Source organism: Lactuca saligna, chromosome 3, assembly GCF_052625555.1.
Source record: "Lactuca saligna cultivar CGN05327 chromosome 3, ASM5262555v1, whole genome shotgun sequence".
In the NCBI taxonomy this organism is placed as follows: domain Eukaryota; kingdom Viridiplantae; phylum Streptophyta; class Magnoliopsida; order Asterales; family Asteraceae; genus Lactuca; species Lactuca saligna.
The window spans coordinates 196790066-196813696 of NC_136419.1; the positions used below are offsets into that span (position 1 = coordinate 196790066).

Genomic DNA, 23631 nt, shown 5'->3' on the forward strand with positions numbered 1-23631 from the left:
TATCTTTTAACACTTATTGTAAGGGTATTCTGGGAAATCACCGTTCGGCCGCTGACTGATCGTACACACGGCTCTACTCAGTTTGTCTCAAAACTCATTTTACTCTTTAAAAAAAATTCCTTTATTATCAAAATTTTCCTCAAATCCTCAGCTTGAGTTCAGATACGTCCGAAGATGCATCCAAACCCCTCAAACCAAGGCTCTGATACCAAATTGTAACACCGTAAAATTTAAAACAAATTTTCGCATATTAAAACACATTTTCCAAACACATTTATTAACAAAATCCCATTGTATCATAACTTTGTTTCACAAAATATTTCCCAAGATCAAAATACATAAATCCCATGCGTGTGTACGAATCATGTTGGCGCCTTCCCGCGATCATCACTGGTACCTGAAACACATAACACATAACACTGTAAGCATAAAACTTAGTGAGTTCCCTAAAATACCATACATAACACATACTATCCACTCAAGGCTATAACTATGTGGGCCCTTTGGCCCTAACTATGTAGACCCTCTGGTCCTAGCTCTATGAACCTTCCGGTTCTATCTCTGATATACTCTGATATACACATGGTATAAATCACATAGACATAATGCAGTGCAACACAACACATAAGTAGCATACAATAACTCTGTCACATAACTCTAATTACCACTCAAGGTAAAGTATGGTGAGAAGACTCACCTCAGATGTCATGGTAAATCTCTGACTCGGTAGAAATATGATCTAGCCTCCACCTAATCACATAAAGTAATACTCTCATAAATATAACTCTCAGGACTATAATCAACCCTCTCTTAGTAACATCAGAAGGGTAAAATACCATTTTACCCATCCTTTGGCTCAAAGGCCCTCATTGTTGACCAAACCCTAAAAGTCAACCAAAGTCAACGGTCAAACTTTGACCTGACTCATCGAGTGCACTTGGACAACTCAGCGAGTCTACACGTGTCCACTAACTCCCTAGTCTCGCTTGGCATGTCGAGTCCTTCCCCTTGCTCGACGAGTCACACCTGACATGAATCGCGAGGCTACCCCGACTCAACTTGCCGAGTCTCAAGATCAACTCGGCGAGTTCTGTCTTGAACTCCAGTCCTCTAATCCCTCTCTGACTTACTGAGTTATTCCCCCAACTCGGCAGGTCTACTCGCTGAGTGATTTATGGGAAACCCTAACCCTACTTGCCGAGTCTGATCTTTGGAATCGACGAGTTCATGCCATGCACAAACTCCATTGACCTCCTGAGGTCAGATATGTTCCTTAAATCCATAGATCTGACCTTCTCAAGCATGATAATCATGTAAAGTTCAGACCTTGACACTCATATAACATCTAGATGGTCTTACTTGGTGATTTAGCCCCAAAAATAACCTCCTAAGTTTATGGCTCCCAAAATAACCCATAAAGCTCCAAGGGGTAAGGTCTTTGGACCTCTTTGAGTCTAGATCCAAAGCATAAACTTGAGAAGGGACCAATTGCTCCACATATCCATTCTATAAAGGGAGTTAGAAAACCCTAACTCTAAGAATCAACACCAAATCTGAAGAAGGTCCGAATAAATACCTCAAGATGAAGTCTCTGAACTCTGAAATCACTAGAACCGCTTCTCCTTCAGCCTCCTCTTGCCTTGGTCACCTCCTTTTTGCAATCACACCAACAAAATGATCAAAAGTGGCCTCCTTTTTTACTCTAGATCTCTTAGGGTTTCTCTTTGGGGTTTGGTAGCCACAAATGACGGCCCTAAGGGACTTTAAATAGGTCCCAAACCTGGGAAATTAGGGTTTCATTAAACAGCGTGGACTTGCCGAGTCCACTCATGGACTCGCCGAGTCCAGTCATGAACCCGTATGAGAATCCGCGACCCTACTCGGCGAGTCTAGGCACCAACTCGCCGAGTCCCTCTACAAACTCCAAAATAAATGAATAAAATAATATACCTGGGAATCCGAATGTTACACACCTCCTCATGAATGATCCTACGAATCTCCTCATCACTAGCACCGCTGCTCTCTGGTGTAACGCGTGTCCTGACCATGATGCCTCTGAAATACAACATAAGAAAATATCAGGGACTCGCTCGAGTATACTCGCACTCGATAACTCTACCCTACTTGATCTCTGATACTCCAAGGAATCTTACTTGGACTGTGCACCGCTCCGGTGTCTTCAGTAGTACGGGCCCAATACTACTGTCCACACCGCATCAGTATACACCCCAAGTCCTCCTCCTAGGATCCCAATTACCAAGTACTCTACTCTCACTAAGCATAGACTACTCTCCAGCAGATCTCTCATAAGCCTCTAGCTACTATCTACCTCCTCTCAAGCATCTCCTAGCAGCAACCCCTAGGCTAAAGCATCACCAATTAGACCACCCTAGTCCTAATAGAATACCTAGCCTGCTCTAGCATGCAAAACATATCATATCGTCTCATAAACATATAACATAAGGGTATTTTGGGAAATCACCATTCGGGCATTGGTTGATCGTACACACAGCTCTGTTCTGCTCTTTTCAATTTCTTTTACTCTTTTAGAAAAATTTGTTTCACTTTTTGAAAAATACCTCTCGAATCCTCAGTGTGAGTTCAGATACGCCCGAAGGTGTACCTGAATCCCTCAAACCAAGGCTTTGATACCAACTTGTAACAACGTAAAATTTCAAACAAATTTTTACATTTTCAAAACCATTTAATTCACAATGTTATAAGACACATTGTTTCATATATTCAAACATAAGTCAAAAATCCCAAGATCATATCATATAAATAAAACTCCGCGTGTGTGTACTGATCATGCCGACGCCTTCCCGCGATCCTCACTGGTACCTGAAACACATAACACAAAATACTATAAGCACGAAGCTTAGTGAGTTCCCCAAAATACCACACATAGCACATACTAGCCACTCGAGGCTATAACTCTGTGGGCCCTTAGGACCTAACTCTGTGGACCTTCTAGTCCTAACTCTGTGAACCTTTCGGTTCTTGCTGTGATATACCCTGATATACACCCGACATAAATCACATAGAAATAATGCAGTGCAACACATCACATATAAAGCATACAATAACTCTGTTACATAACTCTAATTACCACTCAAGGTAAAATACAGTGAGAAGACTCACCTTGGATGTCTCGGTAATATCTCTCTCGTTTAACACTGATCTAGCCTCTGCCTAAACACATAAATGATCATCTCAATTAATAACGACTCTCCAGGCTAGACTAAATCCTCACACGTCCTCTAAGAAGGCTAAAAGGCAATTTTACCCTTCAAACAGTGCACAAGTCCAATTGTTAACCAAACCCTAATAGTTAACAAAAGTCAACCGTCAACCCTTTGACCAGACTCGCCGAGTGCACAATTATGACTCGGCGAGTTCATTCATGAACTCAAGTCCTCAAAATTCCCAATAACTCACCGAGTCACTTCCCCAACTCAGTGAGTCACCAACTGTGCGATTCATGGGGAAAAACTATCCTACTCGCCGAGTCTGTTCTTGGACTCGGCGAGTTCATGCCATGCTCAAACTCAAATGACCTCCTGAGGTCAGGTTCGTTCCTCTAACCCATATATCTGGCCTCCTTAAGCAATATAAACACATAAAGTTTGGATCTTGATGCCAATGCAAGGACCTAATGGCTCTATTTGAAGAAATTTCCTTAATATGCCACCTTAAGCTCATAACTCCTAATGACACCCAAAAAGATCAAGGAGTTAAGGTCTCTGGACCTCTTTGGATCCAGATCCAAAGTCTCAACACAAGAAGGGACCAATTGCTTCTTAATTCATACTCTAAAGGGGCTAGAAACTCTAACTCTCAAAGATTAACACCAAAACTGAAGAAGAATTGAATATGTACCTCAATATGAAGTCCTTAGGCTCTGAGATCCACATAATAGCACCCTCTTCAGTTCCCTCTTGCCTTGGTCACCTTCTTCTTGCAAAAACACCCACACAAAGATCAAAAATGGCATCTTCTTCCTCACAAACGCTCTAGATCTCTTAGGGTTTCACTCAGGGGTCTGGTAGTCGCAAATGGTGGCTATAAGCCCCTTTAAATAGGTCCCAAACCCCGGGAATTAGGGCTTCATTAAACAGCACGGACTCGCCGAGTCCACTAGTTGACTCGCCGAGTCCGGTCATTAACCCGGATAGAATTCGCGATCGTACTCGGCGAGTCTAAGCGTCAACTTGCCGAGTCGCCCCAAAATCTCCAAAATAAATGAATAATAAAGTAAATGGGAATCCGGATGTTACACAGACATTTTAAGGACTTACAAGAATGGGTCATTTTAATGATCTATTTTTTTTTTTCCAATTTTTTTTTCTCTCCGATGTAGTACTATGTTTGATTTTATGATTTTCAGTTTTTTAATTTTTAAAGATGTCCTCACAAACGAGTTTTAAGAAAAAAGTATTTACCGGAACAGGACCTATATAATTTATATTAATCAAATTTCCTATTAAAAACAAAAACTAATGAGACTAAAATACACTTTCTTAAACTATTAAGGATGTGTTTGGGATTGCTTTTTAAACATAAAAGTCTTTTATATAAAATGTTTTTTTATAAAAGAATTTTTTTTAAAATAAAGTATTTAAAATGTGTTTGATTTATTTTTTATAACTGATAAAAGCTAAAAGTTATAAAAAGATAAAAATTCCTATCTTTTCTCCTATCAATTTTTCTTTTTTTGACTAAAAGTTGATTTTAAAAAATCTTTTTAATTTACCAAATAACTTTTAATAATTTTTAACTTTTTAAAAAATTAAAAATAAACAAATATATTAAAAAGAAATCCCAAACACACCTCTAACTATTAACTACAAATGTTTGCTGTACATTAAAATGACAGAATAAGCATGAAATACAATTAAAAAATTTCAAATAGAATAACTAAAAAACTAAACGAAAAAATAGCAAACAAACCCTAAAAATACCACTATTTCTACTTACATAAGCCCTACGACAGGACACAAACGCAACACAAAACGGGCAAAGTGAGGCTTGCTACTGTTACAACAGCAACAAGGCGACGGCGATAAATTTCTTGATTTTCTCGATTCAACCTATTTCACATCTGGTAAGCTCATCCGATATATTTCTGTTTAGCAACAGCTTAGATAAAAGTTTTGTTTTCAGATCTGAAATACAAAACACAAACAGGATCTAAGTTGAATTTGTGTTATAATGGTTTCAGGTATTACGACGCAATGTTTACTGCGATTCCAAATTGATTGGTAGCTGATCTATTGTATGTGTCAGGGAGATAACTAACGGCTGCTTGTAAACTTGTGTCAGATCTGGCAAAGTTGTACGCTGAGTAGAACAGATCTATTATCAACTCCTTCAATCTCTGCTTTTGTAGCTTTTACTTTTCTTTCCTATTTTTGTTCATCAATCAAAGCTGTGTCATATAAGAGAGTTTGAACAGCTAAATAACATTTCAAGCCAGAGTATTTGCAACCAACAACTTTGGTGCATATTTTCTGTATAAGGGAAAATCATCCATTGGAATGGGCAGTCCATGGTTGATTTTAAACGATTAGTTGTTGAATCTGGGCAAGGAAGCCCTGGTTTTTTTGAAGATAATAGCAATGCTTTCTCTTTACAAACATGAAAGTTCGGTTCATCGTTTCAGGGTTTTAAAGTTTTGTGATGTAAAGATTGTTGTCCATGAATACATATCTCAGAGAAGTCCACACTTGTATGTCACTAGCAATGATCTAGTGTGGACTCAAAGGTTAAAGATTTGCATTGAGATGGCTTGTGGGTTAGCCTACCTTCATAAATTTGTTACAACGGTAGATTAAAATATTTTACCGTGATATTAAAAGTTCCAACATCTTGTTAGATGAAAATTGGAATGCCAAGATCGCAGATTATAGCAACCAACAACTTTGCTGTAGCGATATTGCACGTGGATTGGTTAGAACGAATGTATTTAATTGTGTATGAGTATGCATCTAAAAGAAGTCGAAACTTGCATCTCAATAGCAAATGATTAGTTTGGAATCAACGTTTGAAGATAAAGATAGTTATAATAGCAAATGATTAGTTTGGAATCAATGTTTGAAGATAGAGATAGTTATAGGGATGACTAGCGAGTTGATTTATCTTTATAATTTTGTATATACTTGACTTAGAGTATTGTATTTCGATATCAAAAGCTCCAACATTCTATTAAATGAAAATTGTAAAACGAAAATCTATAAAGTTTGGTTTGTCAAAACTTATTAATGCTAATAAGTTCACCATTTTTTTTTACCATTTTCTCTATGGGTGCATTTGGATATCAAGATTCATTGTATGTGATGCGAATACTTGTTTATAACAAGAAAATCCGATGTTTGCTCTTTTGGTATGATTTTCTTTGTGTGGGAGGTTGTATATTGGCAGCAATGATGGCCGTTTACAGGATTGATGCAGCAAGGCTGCAAACTAAACAAAGTGAATGCAATTATTTTTGGTAATATATGGGATGAAATAAACTTATGCCTCCGAGAGTTTTTACAACAATAGCTTGCTTATCAATGCTTGAAAGAGAGATCATGAAGAATTATCAATCAATATGTGTTATTGTGGGAATGCTTGAAACTGCACTCAAAGATCAAGTAAGTTTATATTTCATTTCCACCAAGATATATTTCATTGTACCCTTTCTTTAGTGTTTGTTTGAGAACAAGGAGTCATTCGACACACATATTTGAGTTTAAGTCTAAAGGGTACTAGCCTACTAAAATACCTGTTTTTTATTTATTATTATTATTTCTAAGGTCTTAAATTCTGACACATAATTTGCTTATTAAAAGATAAAATAGTTTCATCTTCTTTTTAGTTTTTTAATTTTCTGAATTAATTCTTTTGTAGTGGTCTCCAAGTAGGTCTCTTTCTGCTGCAATTTCAAGCAATCATATGGGCTCACATTCAAAGGCCAACTAAAGCAATTCTGTTCAGACCTTTATTGAGATATTGAACTGATTTGCAAGATCCAACAAGAGCCTTCGGATTGTTTTTTATTTTTAAATTTTTTTTATATTATATTGTTAATTTTTGTTTTAATCCCGTAAATAAATGTTAAGGTTAAAGGTTGCATATTGCTTGAACCTTGAGGGAAAGAATATCTAGATTCTTTGATTGAATTAAAGTTGCATCTTTGATTTATGTTTTCAAGTTTCTCCCGATTCATATTTACATTGAAATTCTTAAAATTTGCAAGAGTTTTTAAATTTTAACTCAAAAGGTCTTTGTGAACTTTACAACTTATCAAGTTTCATTACATGTGACATTCACAACTTAAAAAAAACGGTAAACCATAAAACCTAATCGACCCACCAATATGTTCCTATGTCTATGTGGAGGTAAATCGTGGAACAGTAATAATATTTTGGACGTGGTAATTTCTTTTATACAAAATTGCATCTATGCATATTGGTTGTAGTTTTCACAACTAACATATCAACAATCATTAGAGCGATCCGGTAGAATGCGTATGCATTTGAGTATGTCTTCTGAGTGAGATCACATCATTTAGTATTGCAACATGTTCAATTGTTTATTTAATTTTTAATTTTCTAATTTATTCTTGTTCACTTGGCATCCAAGACTTATATTTGGTAACAAGTCTTCTCATAAGTTGACAAGGTTCGTACTATTATCTTTTAAATTTCAAAAGTTAAGGGTGTGTTTTGTTGTGAAAAACTGTTTTTATTTTCTATGAAAATATTTTCAGAAAATAGAGTTGAATTTTTATTTTTAATTTTCAATGAAACGCATTTGGTTGGAACGGGTAGAATTTTCATTTTCCATCTTAGAAATTTGAAAAACTTTGGAAAACTCTAAAAATCAATTTTCTAATTTACATACAATTTAGAAAACTAAAATTTTCATTTTCTTAGAAAACATTGAAAAACTGAACGAACAAAACGGGTTTTCAAAATTTCTGTTTTTTTGGAACCGAAATTACCTTGGAATTACAGGTCCATATCAAAATCAATATGGTTAGATTAAAACATGGAACCAATTGGAAACTATTTCAGTCCTCTAAATTTTGGAAAACTTACCGGTGAACCAATATGCATAGATGCAAAATCTGGTAAGCTAGACTTGATAAAAAAAACATCTTCAAATATTATACTAGTGGCACTAAATTAAATTTTGTCTCTCTTAAGCATCTTTATCAACATTTAAGGTTGTGGGGGAGTGGTGTTGTCTTTACCGCACATTTTGCCACATAAACAGGGGAACACCGCCCTCTGACTGCGGTTTGGGTGCAGTTTAAACCGCAGTGTGGTAAAAAATAGTCGTGGTTTGTGATTAAATGGGGAGAATTTGACAATTTTGTGATTGGGTGGGGAGAAGAATAATGTTTTTATTTAATTCTTTTTAATAAAGTGTGGCATCACTCCTTGGGTGTAGCAAGGAACCACACTTTTTTGATAAAAATGACGTGACGCTTATGTGACAATGAAGAGAATACGGTTTTAATGGCACCACTGCCTCCAACGTAAGATCTTGAAATATCTAACTTTTTTCTTTTTTCTTGAATTTTATTGATAAGAAACAAGCTAAAGAGTAAGGACCAAGCTAAGACCAAGTCAATCACAATTTGCAGTTGGTAAGTACCCACTTCCACCTCCAAAATTTCCCAATTTCCCTACCCCCGCCACTGAAATTTTCAGCCTCCCCAACCCGCCTCACCTACGATTTCCTGGATTAACCAGCTCCCGATTGATTATGGGATTTTTTTCGTTAGGCTAAAAAAGTTATTTTTCAGGCTTAAAGAATATATTTTTTGGGTTATAAATATTTATTAATAACATAATTTTACATGCAAAAAACAAAGATTATCCTTGTCTCCAAACCTAAAATTTAAACGGATTTAACTTTGCCCCCGATCCTGCTTCTGATTATTTTAACAAATATCCATCGTATGGGATCGGGGCCCATGGGTTCGGAGTCCCACAAGACTTTTTAACATCCTTAATTGTCCTAATTGCAATGAAGTTCATGAATAAAAAGGTTTAAGGCAGAGTGAGGATTGTCACTCCTTGAGGTTTTGTGCCGCAAATCTTCAAAGATTGAGGACTTCCCTTGTAAAATCTTGTGTTGTTCCTAGCATTTCTATCTTTACCACCCCGTTCCCGAGTTGTAGCAAAGAAAAGAAGATAAGAGAAAAGAAAGTAAGGAGAGAAAAGAAGAGAAGAGAAAGGAAAAGAAATTTGTCTTTTGTGTTCCCGAGTTGGAGAGAAATGAAAGGAAAGTTAAACATTTTGTTCTTTCTCTCCAAATCCTTCCAAATCGGAAGGAAAGTTAGGAGGGAAAGTGATCCCTCCATTTCCTTCCATTTCCCTCCTTTAATGAAATTTGGGAACACCAGTTTCTCTTACTTTCCTCTCACTTCCACCCATTTCCTTTCTTTACTCTCCTTAAATTGAACTCGGGAACAAGGTGTACATATCCAAAATTGTACAATAAAACATCACACCTTTTTTCTAAATTTGTTGAATGCATCGAGTTACTTTTTTACTAAAGCAATTTAACGCCCACTGTGGGTCTGTGGTGTTTTTAACTTACAAAAATTTCAACTCTCAATTGATTCTCAAACGATGTCAACCTTACCTATATCAACCTCTAGCACAATCCCTTCTACCACTTTGGGGAAATTCTTCCTCCTCTGCCTATGGTAGGCAATCCTTAAAAGAAAATTGCAGATAGACACTAGAAAAACCCACCTTCACAACTACAATTGTTGGACATATAAGTCCAACAAGTGGAATATCTCAAGAAGCTCCGGTTATAATCTCAACTAAAGAGATCATGTCTATGTTTTCATATATATATATATATATATATATATATATATATATATATATATATATATATATATAGTTAGGTTCAAATGTTTTTAGCAACTATTGTGTGCGTAAATGCACCAATGAGAATTCAAGAAATAATGAATAATTAACTAAATCATTAAAGGGTATTTTCGACCTTTTGTACTTTTATAAGGAAATTATTTAATTGAAATCATTCAATTAAGGAAATACACTAATCATTCAATTAAGGAAGTAAACTAAATATATTTGACCTAGTTATGTTTGTGGTTGAACACTTCATCATCGGCATCAACACCATCACCATCAACCTAGTTATGTCGACGAGGCCAAAGGGAAAAGGTTGTGAAGAAGTCAATGTCTTCGTCTTTAGTTGATCGGGGAAGAAACCAAATTAAATATGCAAACTGAGGTGGGGTATCGGAGTTGGCGAAGCAGCTCCGCCGAGGGAGGGATAGCCGGCAGGAAGGGCTGCGTCGGCGATCTCTTTTCTTTTCTGGTTCGATCGATATCCACTCACGAAGGGGGAGAAAGGACTTCGGTCCTCTATCTTTGTTTTCTCGAGAAGAGGAACTTGGTGGGAAGCAGTCACAAGGGTGGTTCTGTGGTGCTCGTGGATCGCCGCTTCTTCTTCTCTGGTGAACTGTGCCAATAGGTAAAAGAAAATTGTTTTTATTCTTTTTGTTTTTGTTTGATTTATTGATAGAAATCAAAGGAAAGAATTTTTGTTTGGGTTTTCCTAGAAAAATTGATGATAATGAAATGGATATGGGTTTGATTGTTTGAACATAACTCATGGTTTGTTTAGGTTTTGGTATTTAACAGGGAAATCATGGGTGTTTGTTTCTTGTGTTCTTCACTAGGAACGAATACAGATGTGTGTTGACGATTCAACTGGCGTTTTTTTTTGTCATTGATGGTAGTTCAAGTGAGGATGAACATCAAGCACTTAAGAATGAGTTGTTGTTGATTGTTGCACAGTTGCCGGAAAATGCCATGGTGGGGCTGATTGTTTTTGATTCAATGGTGAGGGTGTATGATCTTGGTTTTACTGAGTGTTTATGGGTGGTTGTCTTACATGGTGAATGCAAGCCTTCTTCTAGTCAAGTATTCCAAATTCGTTTCTTTTCTGTTCATTTTCATCTTCTTCTTTACCTTGCTGTGAGTTATGAATACATACTCTAGTGTTTACTGGGAATGAATGCATATGCGTGTTGATGATTCAATCATAGCTATTGAATTCTGTATTCAATCACAGCTCTTGAATTATGTAACGTATTCTATTAGAATTTATTTTATATAGATGTATTCTATTAGAATGTTTGAGAATAATTGTCAACAACAAGTACATTCTGTCAGAATTTATAGTTTTTATTCTCTTAGAATCCATTGAATTTTTTAATTTTTGAAACTTGATTATGTTTTCTTTGTGGATTTAGGTTTTGAAGAGGCTAACATTGATGTAGAGAAGGAAGAAAACATAGAGAACGAGAGTGTATTATACCAGAATGTGTTATGCTACAATGTATAAAGTGTTGCTAAAAAATAATATTCTATTAGAATATATTAGTGTTTTTGTTAGATTGTGATGTTTTTTTTTCTTTTTTCTTTCAGAATGTTGTTATTATTCAATGAATCATAATCATACAATGTAATTATTTGGATATTATTAGTTCAAGAATTGATTTTGTGTATTCTTTTTAAAATGTATTTACTAGTTTGTAGTTGGCATTCTGTCATTCTGACAAAATATAATCGACGAATATATTTAGTAGTTTATGGTTAACATTCTACAATTCTGATAGAAAAAAATCGAATTTCTAATTTTGAATTAATTTAAAATATTTAGATTTTTAAAATAAAGGAATTAATTATCCCTAAAAATCCGAAAATTTCCTTTTTTATTATAGGTTATTTGACTAAAATGCCCTTATTCTAAAATTTGTGTGATTATATGGTATATGTTATCCTATTCTAGTATCATAGGCCCTCAGATCATTACCTTTGATTATATTCCATCCGATGGTCCAGATCTGTGCATTCTGACACACAATAGTTACTAGAAACAAAATAACCTAACCCTATATATATATATATATATATATATATATATATATATATATATATATATATATATATATATATATATATGAAGCAATAGACGAGCCAACAACAGGAAACTAATAAGACGTTGCTCAAATAAATAGAAAAATTGAAATCCTAGAGGAATAAGCCAGTCGAGACTACACCTTCATCTATGCGTCCTATAATCTTGACTTTTAGAAGTGGCGGATCCTCAGAAAATCATTTTAGAGATTTCATTCCCATGGAAGCTCCAACTATCTTAACTTTGACTTCTCAAGATCTTAGAGGGGCCTTTGAAACTTCGTTACAAACTAGAATGACGATAACTTATTAAGAAATAATATATTTAATAATAATACTCTTGATTCTAAAAAAGATGTAGGTATTAGTCCAATTATAGTTAAAGAACTCAAGCAATTCAAATAAATAATCTCAAGTGTTCATGTAGTGGTTCAACAAATACCAAAAGTATCTCCTATAATCCATAAGATATCAAGATTTGCTCCTCCCATTTGCTATATAGAGCTCTCGGACACCAATCGTGAAGTTATATGATGGAACCACCGACCCAGAGGAACATATCGCACTATATAGTGTTATGATAAATGCTCTGAGCTTAACACCATCTCATGGTGGTTCCTTCTGAGTTAAACCCTATAACCACAACAATGAAGAAGCAACATCAGTCAACATTTGGGAGGTGGTCCCAGGACGAATCTCTGACGGTCTAGTTAGTATGAGTGTATCTGGGGGTATGGAGATTAGGGTTTTATATAGAAGGAGGCGATCCTTTCCCCTGGAGGTGAAGGGGTCCTTTTATGCATGTTATTCTCTAAGCATGATCCCAACAATATGATTTGTCCCATCTGAGCTGACAGGATGTGGATAAGTCCCATTGGTGGATCGTGCACCACTAGGGGCCACATGCTATTAGTGCAGAGGAGACATCAGACAATGATCTAGTGGTACACTTGTTGCCCTAGGTAGTGGCCTACTGTATTTTAGCTTATTATAGACCAGAGATTGTCATATGTGTTGTATTGGTGTCTAATTCCATAACTATTTTTGGTATGTACTTGACCCGATTATGAGCATGGTCCTTTTGGGTTGCCTTCACCATAGCAATATGTAGGATGAATTAAAGAGAGAAAGGTTTAATTGTGATTTTATTAATATATTATAAGAATAATATATTAAAGGAGAAATCATATTGTTTAATTAATATTAGTCAAGAATTAATTTTGTAGCTAAAAGAGATTAATTAAACTTAAGGGACTGGATTTGTAATTATAAGATAATTGCAATTGAGCTATGGATCACCTAATAATATAGGGTGGACGAATTCTATGGGAAGCCCATAAGGAATTCGTCCAAGGGATATAATTAAAGGAGTCCATGGCCTGCTTAGGGCGTAAGTAGTAAAATTAGGGTTTCTTAAGTTCAAAACCCTAATAGCCTAAGTATATAAAGACCCCTAAGGCCCCAAAAATGTGTGGAAGGAATCCTTTAGGGTTTCTAGTCGTTTTTTGGTGCCTCCTCTCTCCTTCTTCTTCATCTAGTTGCTTAGTGGTGTTTGTGACTCCATTAGAGGTGCAACACTTGAGGCACTAAGCTTTCTGAAGCCAAGGATTAGATTGTTATTGCTATATAACAATCAAAGGTTAGATCTGTAACACCGTAAATTTCCAAAACAATATTTCTCATTTATAAAAACATAATTCATTTGTAAATCATAAAAACGTCATTGTTTGAAACTCAATGTATAACATATAACAATATCCCAAGATCTCGTATCATAAAATCCCGTGTGTGTACTGATCAAGCCGGCGCCTTCCCGCGATCCTCACTAGTACCTGAAACACATAACACAAAACACTGTAAGCACAAAGCTTAGTGAGTTCCCCAAAATACCACATATAACACATATTAGCCACTCGAGGCTGTAACTCTGTGGGTCCGTGCACCCAAACTCTGTGAACCCTCATGTTTTAACTCTACAAGCATGCACATCATAAATCACATAGAACAATGCAGTACAACAAACAATATATATAAAGCACTGTATCATATAACTCTATTTACCTACTCAAGGTAAAGTATAGTGAGAAGACTCACCTCACGTATCTCGGTAACTCGTAAATCCCTGAAATCACTAGTGCTCTATCTCCCGAGCTATAGTCCTCCTATAACACAATACATTTCTAATTAACACTTCCTAATTAAGGTTGACTAACTCTATCAAGTCAACACCGGTCAACTCTGGTCAATGGTCAATGGTCAACCCCGACTCACCGAGTCTGGCGTGGACTTGTCGAGTCCCTACGAGGACCCCATTTCATCTGAATCCCTTCCGACTCACCGAGTCACTCACCCAACTCGGTTACTCAACCCCTGGTTCGAAATCTATGAACAACCCGCACCAACTCGTCGAGTCTGCCAATGGACTCGGCGAGTGCATTCCATGCACAACCCCAAACGACCTTCTGAGGTCAGATCTATTTCACTAACTCATAGATCCAGTCCTCCCAAGCTTATTTATCACGTAAAGTTCATGTCTTAGCGCTCATATCACACCTAATGACTTATAAATGGTGTTTTGACCTCAAACACAAAGATCCCAAACCAAAACCTCCATGGATTCATAAAAAGCTTGGACAAAGGGACACTCTGGACCTCCAAGGGTCCAGATCCAGAACCTAACTCGCTTAAGGGACCAAATGGGCACTAGATCTAGCCACAAAAGGGCTCAACAAACCCTAAATCAACATGAACATCACCTCAACAGAAAAGGGTTCGAAAATGGTACCTCAAATGTGATGATTTGGACCTCAAATCTTCAGGAAGTTGTTCCTCTTGCTACCTCTTGGCTAAAACTTTCTTTCCCTTACTAAACAACACCTCCAATGGTTGATAATGGTTCCTTCTCTCACTCCACACACTCAAATGGACTAGGGTTTTGCTCTGGGGGCTGGTGAGCACAAATGAAGGCCATAAGGCCCTTTAAATAGGCCCCAAACCCGAGAATTTAGGGTTTCATTAAACAACACTGACTCGCTGAGTCCACCATTACGACTCGTCGAGTCCGATCATTAATCCGGATGAGAAATCGCATCTCTACTCGGCGAGTCTACGCACCAACTTGCCGAGTTCTTCCTCAAAACTCAAAATAAAAACAATAAATATAATACCTGAAATTTCCAGATGTTACAATTCTCCCCCACTTGAATCTGACTTCGCCCTCGAAGTCTCAACCCTGAAATAGCTCCGGATGCTGCACCCGCATCTCACGCTCCGATTCCCAAGTAAGCTCCGACCCTTTTTGATGCTGCCACTGGACCTGAACCAGAGGCACCTCCTTGTTCCTCAGGACCTTGATCTTCCGATCCACAATCGCAACTGGTCTCTCCGCGTAGTTGAGGATCGCATCCACCTGAATGTCCTCTAACGGCACTACTGCCGACTCGTCGGCTATACACTTCCTCAACTGAGACACATGGAAGGTGTTATGAATCCGCTCCAATTCTGCAGGTAGGTCCAAGCGATACGCTACCTTGACCGCCCTCGCAATTACTCTGAACGGCCCGATATACCGGGGCCTTAGCTTTCCCCTCTTCCTGAATCGAATCACTCCTTTCCAAGGAGATACCTTCAGGAGAACATAGTCACTGACCTGGAACTCAAGCTTGGATCGTCGTCTATCCGCATAACTCTTTTGGCGGCTCTGAGCGGTCAACAATCTATGTCTGACTCGCTGTATCTCATCTGTCGCCTGCAGCACAATCTCTGTACTTCCCATCACATGCTGCCCTACTTCTCCCCAGCAAATGGGGGTCCGACACCTCCTCCCATACAACAGCTCAAAGGGTGGGATACCAATGCTCAAATGATGGCTGTTGTTGTAGGAAAACTCTGCTAAGGGCAAATACGTGTCCCAACTTCTGCCGAAATCTTGCACACATGCTCGAAGCATGTCCTCGAGTGTCTGAATCGTTCGCTCACTCTGTCCATCAGTCTGCGGGTGGTATGCGGTACTAAAATGCAACCTCGTACCCAACCCCTCATGGAATTTCTTCCAAAATCTGGAAGTGAAACGCACATCTCGGTTTGAAACAATCGAGATTGGCACCCCATGTCACGATACCACCTCTCTCACGTATAATTCTGCCAACCTCTCAGTAGAAGAGCTCTCACTGATGGTAAGGAAGTGAGCACTCTTCGTCAACCTGTCCACAATCACCCAAATTGCATAGACACCCCTAGCAGTCCTCGGCAACTTGGTGATAAAATCCATGGTGATCTGTTCCCACTTCCATTCGGGAACCTCCAACGGCTGCAACTTACCATGCGGTTTCTGGTGCTCAGCCTTAACCCTACGCAGGTTAAGCACCTGTCAACAAACCACACAACATCCCTCTTTATATAGGGCCACCAATACTCTCTCCTCAGGTCTAAATACATCTTAGTGGCCCCAGGATGGATCGAGAATTTCGACCGATGAGCCTCTTCCATCAAAATGGTACGCATCCCTCCCACAAACGGCACCCATATACGCCCCTGAAATGTCATAAGCCCCCGACCATCAGTAACAAACTCCGATACCACCCCAACAACCCGCTGTCTCTTCTGGTTCTCCGACCTCACGGCCTCAGCCTGTGCTCCACGAATGGTATCCAACACCAGAGCCATCACGGTCAATCACAAACATACATCTCGTAATGGGGCGCTCTCCGCCCTGCGACTCAGTGCATCGGCTACGACATTAGCCTTGCCCGGATGGTACAGGATCTCACAATCATAATTCTTGACCACATCCAACCACCTCCTCTACCGCATATTTAGGTTAGGCTGATCTATCAAATACTTTAGGCTCTTATGGTCCATGTATATCGTACACCGAACCCCGTACATATAGTGACGCCAAATTTTGAGAAAGAACACCACTGCCCCTAACTCTAGATCATGGGTGGGATACCTCGTCTCATGAGGCTTCAGCTGCCTCAATGCGTATGCTATCACATTCCCTCTCTGCATCAGCACTGCTCCCAACCCCAAGATCAACGCATCACAGTATACCACAAAATCCTCCATTCCCCCCGGGAGGGCTAACACCGAGGCTTCACATAATCTCTGGCGAAGAGTCTCAAATGAGGCCTACTGCTCGGGGCCCCAACTGAACACCACACCCTTCCGGGTCAATCTGGTGAGAGGAACAACAATCTTGGAGAAATCCCTGATGAACCTCCGATTATAACCGGCCAACCCTAGAAAACTCCTGATCTCAGAAGGAGATTTCAGCACCTCCCAACTCATCACTGCCTCAACTTTAGCCGGGTCGACCAATATCCCTTTCTGGTTAACGAGATGCCCAACAAACTGGACCTCTCGCAACCAGAAATCACACTTCGAGAATTTGGCATAAAGCCTCTCCGATCTCAGAACTCCGAGGATCTCCCTCAAATTCTCCTCATGCTGCTCTCTAGATCTCGAATATACCAAGATGTCGTCGATGAATACGATCACCGACCGATCCAACATCGGCCTGCACACTCGATTCATGAGATCCATGAATACTATCGGGGCATTGGTGAGCCTGAAAGGCATCACCACAAACTCGTAATGCCCATAACATGTCCTGAACGCTGTCTTCTGGATGTCCTCATCTCGCACCCTTACCTGATGATATCCAGACCTCAAATTGATCTTGGAGAACCAAGATGCTCCCTGTAACTGATCGAACAAATCGTCGATCCTCGGCAACGGGTAATGGTTCTTGACCGTCAGCTTGTTCAACTCCCGGTAATCAATGCACATCCGATGTGAACCATCCTTCTTCTTGACAAAAAGGGTAGGCGCTCCCCACGGTGAGCTGCTCAGCCAAATAAGTCCCTTTCCCAGTAGCTCCTGAAGCTGCGAGGATAACTCTTGCATCTCTGGAGGTGCAAGGTGATAAGGCACCTTGGCGATAAGCGTGGCCCCGGGAACCAAATCGATACTGAACTCTACTTGCCTCATGGGAGGCACACCCTGCAAATCCTCTGGAAATACAACCGGGAACTCACGCACTATCGGAACCTCCTCAACTGACCTCGGCCTCTCTGAATCAACCCGCGTATCGATTATGTACGCCACAAATCCCTTACAACCCTGTTGTAGATACTGCCTCGCTCTAGCGGCCGAACAAAACGCTGACCCAGAGTGTGTACCCTCTCCGTACACCGTAAGAACTCCCCCACTAGGGTCTCGTATAGTCACCAGCTGTCGCTCGCAGTCGATAACTGCTCCAAATCTGCTCAACCAATCCATGCCTACGATGACACAGACGTCTCCCATCGCAATCAGGACCAAATCAATAGGAAACTCTACACCGAAAATCTCGAGTACACATCCTCGAATCACCTCTGTGGCATATACTGCTCTCTCGTCGACGATGGAATCTCTCAGAGGTCGACTCAATGCCTCTCGACTAATGCTGATGTGCCGACTGAAAGCCAACGATACAAAAGATCGACTCGCACCCGAGTCATAATAACACCAAAGTAGGTACAAAATTAACAAGAAAAGTACCTACGCATATCATAATATAAGCATAAAATCTTATACATTAAATAACTACATGAAAGAATACATACCAGCCACGACATTGGGTGCTGCGCGGACCTCCGCCGCAGTCAACTGGAAGGCTCTCCCTCGTGCCTTCGGCGCCTCGGTCTTCACTGGCCGATTCTCGGTATCTGTGATGGCGGCATGGGCAGATCCCTGAGGTGTTCCCTGAGCTGATCCCCACAACTGCGAACACTCTGCCTTCCGGTGTCCGGGCTGATTGCAGTGGAAACACACTGCAAACCCCTTGGGGCAGTCCTTGGCCATATGCCCCTCCTTGCCACACTTGTAGCAAGATCCAGCTCTACAAACTCCATCATGACCCTTTCCGCACTTCCCACAAGTGCGGCCCTTCTGGCTCCCTACTTTGGGATCAGCGGGTTTGGCCTGCTTGGCTTCCAGCTGAGACTATGTCGGTTGCCGATCCCTCCCCTGAGACTCCGCCTCCTCCCTCGCCTGAGTCTCTAGCTCGATCTCCCTCTTCCGTGCATTTGCCTGAAGCTCGACAAATGTCCGGTACGAGGAGTTCGCCACGAACTCCCGAATATCCCTCCGCAAAATGCTCAAATAACGGCTCATATGTGCCTGCTCAGATGACACGTGCTCAGGGCAGAACATCGCCCTCTCATGAAACATCCTGGTAATAACCGTAACAGAATCTGTACCCTGCTTGAGGGTCAAAAACTCTTGTGTCAACCGATCCCGTTCCACTGGAGGAATGTACTCATCACGAAACATGGTGGTGAACCTCTCCCAGGTCACCGCAGCAAGCTCTGCTGGAGAATAGTGTGCTGTCGTGAACTTCCACCAGCCCTTCGCCCCCAGGCGAAGCTGGTTCAGCGCAAATCAAACCCTCAAGTGCGACGGGCATGAGCATGTGTAGAAACAACCCTCAATATCAGACACCCATCTCATCACTGCAATCGGATCCTGCGTCCCATCAAACTCTGTTGGCTTTGTGTTGCTGAACTTTCGGAACAGCAATGCATCACCACCCTGCGGCCTCGCAGCAGCAACAACTGCGGTAGCCGATGCAGCATAACGCTCGTCAAAAGTCTCAATCAACGTGGTCTTAATAGACCCGAACATCTCTGGTATCTCTGCCTTGATGGCCGTAACCACCTCCTCAAGGATGATTCGGCGGATCTCCTCATCACTAGCCCCGCTGCTCTCTGGCATAAGACGTGTCCTCACCATGATATACCTCTGAAATACAACATACGATATATTAGAAATTCACTCGAGTATACTCGCACTCGATAACTCATCCCTCCTTGATCCCTGGCATCCCAAATATTCTTACTTGGACTGTACACCGACCCGGTGTTTTCAGTAGTACATGCCCAATACTACTGTCCGCACCGTATCAGTGTACACCCCAAGTCTTCCTCTTCGAATCCCAAATCCCAAGTACTCTACTATTCATAATCCACTCTCTAACAGATCTATCATAAGCTCCTCGCTGCTACCTATTCACTCTCAAGCATCTCATAGCAGCTCACCTCTCCCTAGACTAAGGCATCACAAATCAGGGCACTCTAGTCCTAATAGGAATACCTAGCCCACTCTAGCAAGAGAATACATCATATCAATCTCATAAACATATAATATAAGGGTATTTTGGGAAATCACCGTTCGGGTGCTGACTGATCGTACACACGTTTATGCTCTGTGTTTCTCTAAAAATCTTTTACTTCTTTTAGAAAGTTTGGTTCTCTTTTGAAAATATTTTCCAAATCCTCAGTTTGAGTTCAAATACTCCCGAAGGTGTACCCGAATCCCTCAAACCAAGGCTCTGATACCAACTTGTAACACCGCAAATTTCCAAAACAATTTTTCGCATTTATAAAAACATAATTCATTTGTAAATCATAAAAACATCATTGTTTGAAACTCAATGTATAACATATAACAATATCCCAAGATCTCGTATCATAAAATCCCGTGTGTGTACTGATCAAGCCGGCACCTTCCCACGATCCTCACTAGTACCTGAAACACATAACACAAAACACTGTAAGCACGAAGCTTAGTGAGTTCCCCAAAATACCACATATAACACATATTAGCCACTCGAGGCTGTAACTCTGTGGGTCCGTGCATCCAAACTCTGTGAACCCTCAGGTACTAACTCTGCAAGCATGCACAACATAAATCACATAGAAGAATGCAGTACAACAAACAATATATATAAAGCACTGTATCATATAACTCTATTTACCTACTCAAGGTAATGTATAGTGAGCAGACTCACCTCGCTTATCTCGGTAACTCGTAAATCCCTGAAATCACTAATGCTCGATCTCCTGAGCTATAGTCCTCATATAACACAATAAATCTCTAACTAACACTTCCTAATCAAGGTTGACTAACTCTATCAAGTCAACACCGGTCAACTCTAGTCAATGGTCAATGGTCAACCCCGACTTTCCGAGTCTGGTGTGGACTCACCGAGTCCCTACGAGTACCCCATTTCCTCTGAGTCCCTTCCGACTCACCGACTCACTCACCCAACTCGGTTACTCAACCCCTGGTTCGAAATCTATGAACAACCCGCACCAACTCGTCGAGTCTTCCAATGGACTCGGCGAGTGCATTCCATGCACAACCCCAAACGACCATCTGAGGTCAAATCTGTTTCACTAACTCATAGATCCAGTCCTCCCAAGCTTATTTATCACGTAAAGTTCAAGTCTTAGCGCTCATATCACACCTAATGACTCATAAATGGTGTTTTGACCTCAAACACAAAGATCCCAAACCAAAACCTCTATGGATTCATAAAAAGCTTGGACAAAGGGACATTCTGGACCTCTAAGGGTCCAGATCCAGAACCTAACTCACTTAAAGGACCAAATGGGCACTAGATCTAGCTACAAAAGGGCTCAATAAACCCTAAATCAACATGAACATCACCTCAACAGAAAAGGGTACCTCAAATGTGATGTTCTGGACCTCAAATCTTCAGGAAGTTGTTCCTCTTGCTTCCTCTTGGCTAAAACGTCCTTTCCCTTGCAAAAAAACACCTCCAAGGGTTGATAATGGCTCCTTCTCTCACTCCACACACTCAAATGCACTAGGGTTTCGCTCTGGGTGCTGGTGAGCACAAATGACGGCCATAAGGCCCTTTAAATAGGCCCCAAACCCGAGAAATTAGGGTTTCATTAAACAACGCTGAATCACCGAGTCCACCATTGCGACTCGTCGAGTCCGGTCATTATCCAGATGAGAAATCGCATCTCTACTCGACGGGTTCTTCCTCAAAACTCAAAATAAAAACAATAAATATAATAACTGAAATTTCCAGATGTTACAAGATCTAAACCCTATTTTATGTTAATATGATTAATTGTATGCTAGATCTAGGGTTTATAGCTTTGGATATTCAATTGCATGTTCATTAGATAAACTAGATCCAAAATCTATTAGGCTTTCCATGTACACCATAGGAATGATGTATTGCTCAAAACCCATTAGTGGTATCATAGCTTATGGCTGTTTTTTTGATGTATTTGATGCTATAGTTGATTATTCATGCTTAAATTTGAAATTTTTTGGTTTATGGGGGCTGGACTCGCCGAGTCCACTAGGAACTCGACGAGTCCAGTGCTGAATCGACGAGTCAGAGTCGCATATACCTGATCTCACGGGATTTTGACCTGTTTTGTAACACCCAAATTTTGAAAACAGTTTTTTACATTTTCTAAAAACCTACTTTCATTCATAAATATTATAAATATGTCATTGTATCTTATAACAACCATAGAAACACAATCCCAAGATCATAATGCATAAAAACTCCTCGTGTGTGTACTGATCATGCCGGTGCCTTCCCGCGATCCTCATTGGTACATGAAACACATAACACAACACTGTAAGCATAAATGCTTAGTGAGTTCACCAAAATACCACATATAACGCATATTTAGCCACTCGAGGCTATAACTATGTGGACCCTCTGGTCCTAACTCTATAGACCCTCTGGTCCAAACTCTGTGGACCCCTGGTCTTAACTCTGTGAACCTTCCGGTTCTAACTCTGTAAACTCTGAAACATACATAGCATTAATTACATAGAAATAATGAAGTGTATCACATCATATAAATAACATAGAAAATGTTCTGTCACATAACTCTAATTACTACTCTAGGTAAAGTATAGTGAGAAAATTCGCCTCGGGTATCTCGGATAATCTCGCACTCGAATACACGGATCTAATCCCTGCCTAAACACAGAAAAACACTCTCAAATAAATAATGGCTCTCAAAGGCTAGATTAAATCCACTCTACAGTCCCACAAAAAGGGTAAAACACCATTTTACCCCTCCCTGATCCTAAAAGTCCAAGGGTTGACCAAAACCCTAAAAGTCAACGGAAGTCAACAGAAGGCAGTACGCGGCACGTACCTTCTCTTTACGCGGAGCGTACGCCGGCGAGTCACAAACGGGGTCTCAACCCCTTACGTTGCGCGTATTGAGAGTTACGACCAACATAAGTCTCAGTTCAGCTTTTCCTTGGTTTTTGGTCTTAAACGGTTAAGACACTCATTTAACTTCCATATCTGACTGTTTCTAGACCTCTTATCCCATAAAGTCGGAACCTTTAAGCCTTTGCATGGCTGTAAAGGTCCTTACACCCTCTAACACTTTTCCTTCCTCCTCCAAAGGTCTATATCTCATGCATGGCTCAATATCCACGTCTAAGATTGCATTTTAATGAACATATAACTCTTATAGTTCTGAAATATGATAGATCTAAGCCAATGGAGACCATTTGCTCATAAAGCCTCCATCTTGGGACTAAAAGCCCTAGAAATTGGTCCAAGAAGCACACCACACAAATGACAAATCAAGTTTTGAGCTTTTTACCTCAGGAAGAAGCTCCAACCTCTAAAATGCTCGGATATACTCTTGCCCACAACTCCTAGCCTCCAAAATGGTCTCTTCTTCTCTTCCACCACCTAGAAATGACACTTTGAAACTTAGAACAACTACACACTAGCTAGAAACGAAGGAGGACTCTCTATTAGGGTTTCACTCTCTGAAATGGGGTTGAGGCTAAGGCCATAACATTCCTTTTATAGTCCACA

General features: G+C 40.0%; 1 long non-coding RNA gene across 1 annotated transcript; it reads left to right on the top strand.

The window, feature by feature from the left end:
* The first annotated feature begins 4973 nt into the window (after window positions 1–4973).
* On the top strand, window positions 4974–7151 carry LOC145037711 (uncharacterized). Its single transcript, XR_013678959.1, has 3 exons — window positions 4974–5104; window positions 5222–6635; window positions 6892–7151. It is a non-coding gene; the product is annotated as an uncharacterized LOC145037711 (long non-coding RNA).
* The last annotated feature ends 16480 nt before the right edge of the window (window positions 7152–23631 follow it).